Source organism: Triticum aestivum, chromosome 2A, assembly GCF_018294505.1.
Source record: "Triticum aestivum cultivar Chinese Spring chromosome 2A, IWGSC CS RefSeq v2.1, whole genome shotgun sequence".
Classification (NCBI taxonomy): domain Eukaryota; kingdom Viridiplantae; phylum Streptophyta; class Magnoliopsida; order Poales; family Poaceae; genus Triticum; species Triticum aestivum.
The window spans coordinates 634,524,273-634,530,299 of record NC_057797.1 but is presented as its reverse complement, the minus strand read 5'-3'; the positions used below and the strand labels follow the sequence as shown (position 1 = coordinate 634,530,299).

Genomic DNA, 6,027 nt, shown 5'->3' with positions numbered 1-6,027 from the left:
AGAAGATTTCAATGCCATGTGTTTGGTCAATAACAGTACGTATCATGCAAAAACCCTTCAGTGCTCAACTTTGTAACCATTTTTCAGGGTCTCAGTGAATTTGACATGGAAGTAGGATAAATTAGTAAAAGAAGAACACGTTGACATCAAGTCATCAAGCATTGCACGCTTGACAAACGTGTGCTGTGTGATGGACTGATGGTAAACTATGGTTTGAAAGATGGAATTGAAGCACTGCGCACGTTTTAACACACAACAGTAACGGAAGAAGAATAATGCCACAATTTTGCAGCCATCTGCTAATCTGACATGACAGATGAAGGCTGAAGCTCTGCAACCAGTGAGAGCCTATCCCGGCTCACAGACTGTACCGATCATTAAAATAAACTAGCCATAATCCCACAATATCACAAGTTCAGTTCACCCATCGCTAATTGAAAGCAATGGTGGTTAAGGGCTGGTTCACGGGAGACGGGACCTGACCTCCTCTAGAATCTGCCAAAGTGATGCTACTACCGCTTGTTCCAGTCGAACGCATGATGCCACATTGCCACTGATCGATGGATTGATCGACTAACACGCAGCTCGCGCCAGCCAGGCAAGGCAAGGAGACGCATCAGGGCATCCGCGACGAACCAGGACAGCCGGGAACCATTACCTGGTTTCGCATGACGAGGTCGGCGTTGTGCTTGAGCTGGTGCCTCCGCGCGACGAACCCCTGGCGCGCGGCCTCAATGGCGGCGACCTCCTCGGGGTCGGGCTCCACGGCGGCGTCGAACTCCCACACCTGGCGGCCCAAGTAGCCGTTGGTCGTGCGCAGCCACGGGTCGTCCCCGCCCTCCGCGATCCTCAGCCGCCACATCTCCTCCTCCGGTTCTCCTGCTCCTCCCTCACAAGGATCCCACCACCACTGCGGAATCCGCAGGCGATACAGCGACGGTGTCGAGATTCGGCTCGCGTCGCGCAGGTGGGCGTGGGCGTCTCGTTAGTACAGTATATGAGAACTGCAACTCTATAGCAGGAGGGTTTGTTTTGAAATTGGAATTTGGGTTATCAATACTGTCCGTGTGCATTAAGATTGTGAATAGGGGGTTGGTGAGCTAGAAAAAAGACTGGGTAGGTGAGATAATTGTGGAGTAGGTGGGTAGTTAAATGTTACTAGTATATCTCTAGTTCTCTACCACTATAAAAAGGTAGATTTGGTATATACTACTCCCTTTGTTCCTATTTGTAGTGCGTCTTGTGGAGTGGCTCTTATACCAACACATGTGCTGACGTTTTTTTTTCGGACGAGAATTGCCCCTATACTTGCTAGGTCTGTCAAGCACATGGGTGCCTGCTGCTGCACTCCCATGACTAGCCAAGGGATAGTTTCGTCTAAAACAGTCCATACGCACTACAATTCGAAATCTAAAGCAAAAACCTATGCGCACTATAATAAGGAACAGAGGGAGTAGCATTTAACAACTCACCTTCCTCTTCATACCCATTTATTGGGTTTTTTAGAGCTAGCTTTGCGATCAAAGGCACGAATGAATTGTTTATGTGAAACAAACATTTTTTTCTCTCGTCCTGGAGGCGATTGACCTGACGATTTAGGTTGGTGCGTCGCCACTGCCTAGAACATATCTAGTGAAACGGGTCAACTCATACATCAGGTGCACCACAAGGTTCTAGACCATTAGATTTAAAAGCTACGGACGAGATGGAGATATGAGAGAGGATGATGGTAAATTTGCGAACGGACCTTGAAGCGCACCTGAATTCTGTACCCGTCATCTTCTCCTCCGTTCGCCGTCTTCTATCATGTGCCGCCTCTCAAATCGCCCATGTGACTGCCGTATCTTTTCTTCTCCTCCCTCTCATGTACGTAGGCAGGGATCCCCATCCCGCCCCTTTATTCTACCTGGGGTGGTTGTCCGCCATAGAAGATTAAGGCCTGTTCGGTAACGTCCCACGGCCACCAACTCCTCAAATCCTCAGCCAGCAGCCAGCTCCCAACCCTGCGTACAAATAACTGGAAGTTGCGTTTCGTTCGTCACGCCAGCTTCCAACTCTTGTGCGTTTTCTCCAGCTCAAAGTCCATTTATTGTTTTGTGGCCCAGCGGACAGCAGTTGTTGGGCTGCTAGCTGAAGGAATGGTAACGAGCTCAAGCGCAGAAAGGGACCGGGAGGGAATTAGATAGCGAACAGGCATGCTAGCCTTCACTTGGACGTAAAGACTTGCTCTGCTCATTTTGGTGGTTGTTGAATTAGCTTATTTAGGTTGTGTGGCACACATCTAGAAACATATGTACATCTCTAGTGGCACTACTTTATTTTGGGTGTGTGGCAAACGTATATATGTAATCCTTTTATGGTACTACCTCTTTATATATGGTCGTTAAGGTTAAGGTTTTCGATGAGGCCTGTATGCTACTTTGATTGAAGTGCATGTATAAATTGTGTACTATGTCCTGAGTGCGTATATATATGGATGGATATTACATAATAGTTTTGCCTAGAACATTTTGCTAGTGAATCAACAAGCTGGCATAATATCTGTCGGGTGAACATGCTTGTACAGGCGGCTTAACTGCCGGTAATTGCAGTTTCACGTGCTCCAAACAACCTGCCGAGCGAACACAGACTGCCGGCAAAAACATGTGTTAGGGCAGAAAAACTGCCGGGAGAAGTTTATCTGCCGAGAGAAGTAATCCTCGGCAGCCGTTCTCGTGGCGGTTCTATCTGCCGGAGAACCAAAGTCCCGACAGTTTGTCTGCCCTCTAAAGAGCCTTCTCCCGGCAGTTATTCTGTCCTTACATCAGTGTTGTGGTGTAGTGGGAGTTGCCCCGTTTGGCTCGGCTCCAGCCACGGAGTTGAAGAAGCTGGCAGCTGGAGAGCTACCGAACAGGCCCTAAGCGCCCCTCGTTCCTCTGAAGCTACTTTGCATATCAAGGTATTGGGAGTGATGGCTCGTCGACGCTGAATCTTTAGAGGAACATGAGTTGACAGTTTGATGCAGTTCAAGGATCAAAGGTATGGTTTCTCCGGTTCTCCTTCCCTTGACCATCAGTCATACTGTATTTTGTTCTTCCAAATTGCACATAATTTTCACTAATTCATTTCAAATCAACTGTATTGGGATACGGAAATTATGTGAAACGAATTGATGTATGATCTGCAATTATAAGGGTTAAGTTTCCCCACGGCTGGAGTAGTAAGATTTGAAAATAAACAAACGATGTCCTCACTTTTCTGACCTTTCATGATTATAAACACTTTCCATGTTTGCCAAGTGAAAAGAAGTTTCCACATGACTGCTACTACTTGATATGAAGAAACTAGTACATGGAAATTATGGTACAGGTCAGCAGTACATTATTTGGTACACATCTCTTATGAGGTACCTTTTTTTATGTCCAACTCAGGAAGCCCTCACTAATTTTCATATCTCAGATTTTGCTCTGAAGACTCTGAAGGTATCATACTTGCTGTATATTGCTTGTGAGTCATCCAACCCTTAAATTGTTTTTTCATGGAAAGTTGACTCAAAAAAATTATAAGATGGAAACACTACAAGAAATCTGCTTATCTATGACGGATTTCTGATGACAATCTGGGATTCTGTCAGTGAGCCGCGGATAGGCCTACGAAGGGCTACAACTCGATGACGGCCGTGCAGGAACTGTCACACAAATCGTCAAGGATTGGACACCACTTGCGCTGATGTGGCGTGCCTCGCCTTGTTTGACCCACGTGTCAGTTGGATTAATACAGCACGACTTCCCCTCAATCGATCCCCTCGCTCAATCGATCCCCTCGCTGGTCGCCGCGGCCGAAACAAAAAAAAACACCCGCTCAATCGATCCCCTCGCTGGTCGCCGCGGCCGTCGATTTCCCGGGCGAGGGTGCTTAGATCCGGCGACTTGGTAATTGTGGCGCCAACTTCTAGATCCTGTCGGAGTCGTCGCTGCCTGGGGTTTCCGTGCCCAACTGTCGACGAGCCGGCCGCCGGCCCCCATTGCCGCGGCGACGAGCCGACGGCCGCCCACCATTGCTGTGCGTACGAGCCAGCCACCGCCCGCAATTTCTTCAGCAGTCACTCCCCGTTGTTCCCCGACTCAACGCCGGCCGGCAGCTAGGTACGTCTCAGGCAAAAAGAACTGAACCTGTTCTGTTTTTGAATGCTTGAGCATACAGATTTCTCATCCTTAGTATTGTTATTCCATTGTAGTTGAATTGGTTGAGCTGAATGTCTTTTTGGATACTACAGATTCAAGTGGTGCCATTAAAAAACAATTTCCAGTGGTTCGGTGTGTTCCTCGTATTGGACCTCTGAACCTGTAGGTGATGCACCTGGTAGTAGACTCATAAACATGTCGATTTAGCTATACGTTTGTGTTGTGATTTTTCTATACGTTATGCAAGTGATGCACTTGGTAGTAGACTCATAAACATGTCAATTTTGCTATACGTTTGTGTTGTGATTTTGTACATTATGTAACAGTATAAGTGTACTTGCTTTTTCTGCTGTGTGCAAGTTGTTTTTGTAGGTCATGTATCTTGCAGGGAGTTGATGTTTTGCACAGCATGTTTCCTGGGAAATGTTAGTAAACATGTTTCCTCAATGATTATTTACCTTTGATTAAGTTGGTCTTTTTTCTGCAATGCAGATGGATAGACTTTGGATTTGTGGCACACTATTCTCTCGGGAGTACATCGATGGTGTCAAAGAGTTTATGAACTTCACTCAAGCAAAATTCAGCGAGGATGAAGAAATACTCTGCCCATGTAGACAATGCCTTAATCACAAATACTGGCATCAGGCCATTGTGAACAAGCACATATTGATGAATGGCATGGAAAATAAGTGAGACCGCTCGCTGAAAAGGGCCGGCCCATTATTCTTTTCAATCGCTGCCACAAGAAGTTTGCTCATGTTCGGTCGATCGATTCGCAGATTCGACTCTGTTTTACTTTCGTCATTCTTTTTTTTTCTTCTCCAGCTTTCTCCGGTTTTTCTGGGTTCTTTTTCTCATTTTCTTTCGTTTCTTTTCTTTTTTCTTCTCCAATTTTTTCCATTCTTTTTTCATTAATTTTACGTTTGTTTATTTGGTTTTAATTTTTTACTTTATTTTTCCTTGGTTTATTTTATTTCTTTTCCGGTTTTCTATCTTTTGGTTTTTATTCTACATTTTTGTATGTCTTAACAATATTTTTCTAATACATGTTTAACATTTTTCCAATACAAATTTAACATTTCTTAATACATGATCGACCTTTTTTCTATGCACATTTTTTCAAATACTTGATTAACATTTTTCAAATACCAGATTTACCTTTTGTGAATACATGTTCAACATTTTTTTATACATTTTAACATTTTTTAAAAGCTTGGTTAACAATTTTCAATAAAAGATTTTTTTTGAATATATAGACATTTAACATTTTCCAAACGCATGATTATAAATTTACAAACACTTGTTCAACAGTTTTTTCAAATCTTGATTAACATTTTATGTACATGATCAAAAAATTTCATCATTTTTTTAGTACATGGGTAACATATTTTCTATACACATTTAGGATTTTCTAAATGCTTGATTAACATTTTCAAATACTTGTTTAATATTTTTTTCACATGCTTGATTAATATTTTTACATACATGATCAAAAAAATTCATCTTTTTTTTAAACATGGTCAAGATTTTTTCTATACACAGTTATCATTTCCCAAATGCTTGATTAATACTTTTTAAATACTTGTTCAACATTTTTGAAATACTTATTCAATATTTTTCAAATACCTATTCAACATTTTCCCAAATGCTTGATCAATGTCTTTTAGAGTGTTTTTTGTATTTTTTTGAAATATTTGGAATTATAAACAAAGGTACAAAAATAAAACCAAAAAATAAATAGAAAAACAAGGTTATGGCCTTCCGCATGCGTGGGCCGTCCCATCTAGCTCCTTCAACGAGTTGGAAGCTAGAATCACTGAATGCAAGATATAGTCACGCCCGATAAACCCTATTCGGCGCCTTC

At 43.1% G+C, this 6,027-nt stretch overlaps 1 long non-coding RNA gene across 1 annotated transcript; it reads left to right on the top strand.

Annotated features, from left to right (window-relative positions):
- The first annotated feature begins 3,796 nt into the window (after positions 1-3,796).
- Positions 3,797-4,905, top strand: LOC123185769 (uncharacterized). Its single transcript, XR_006493494.1, has 2 exons — positions 3,797-4,124; positions 4,656-4,905. It is a non-coding gene; the product is annotated as an uncharacterized lncRNA (long non-coding RNA).
- Positions 4,906-6,027: the final 1,122 nt, after the last annotated feature.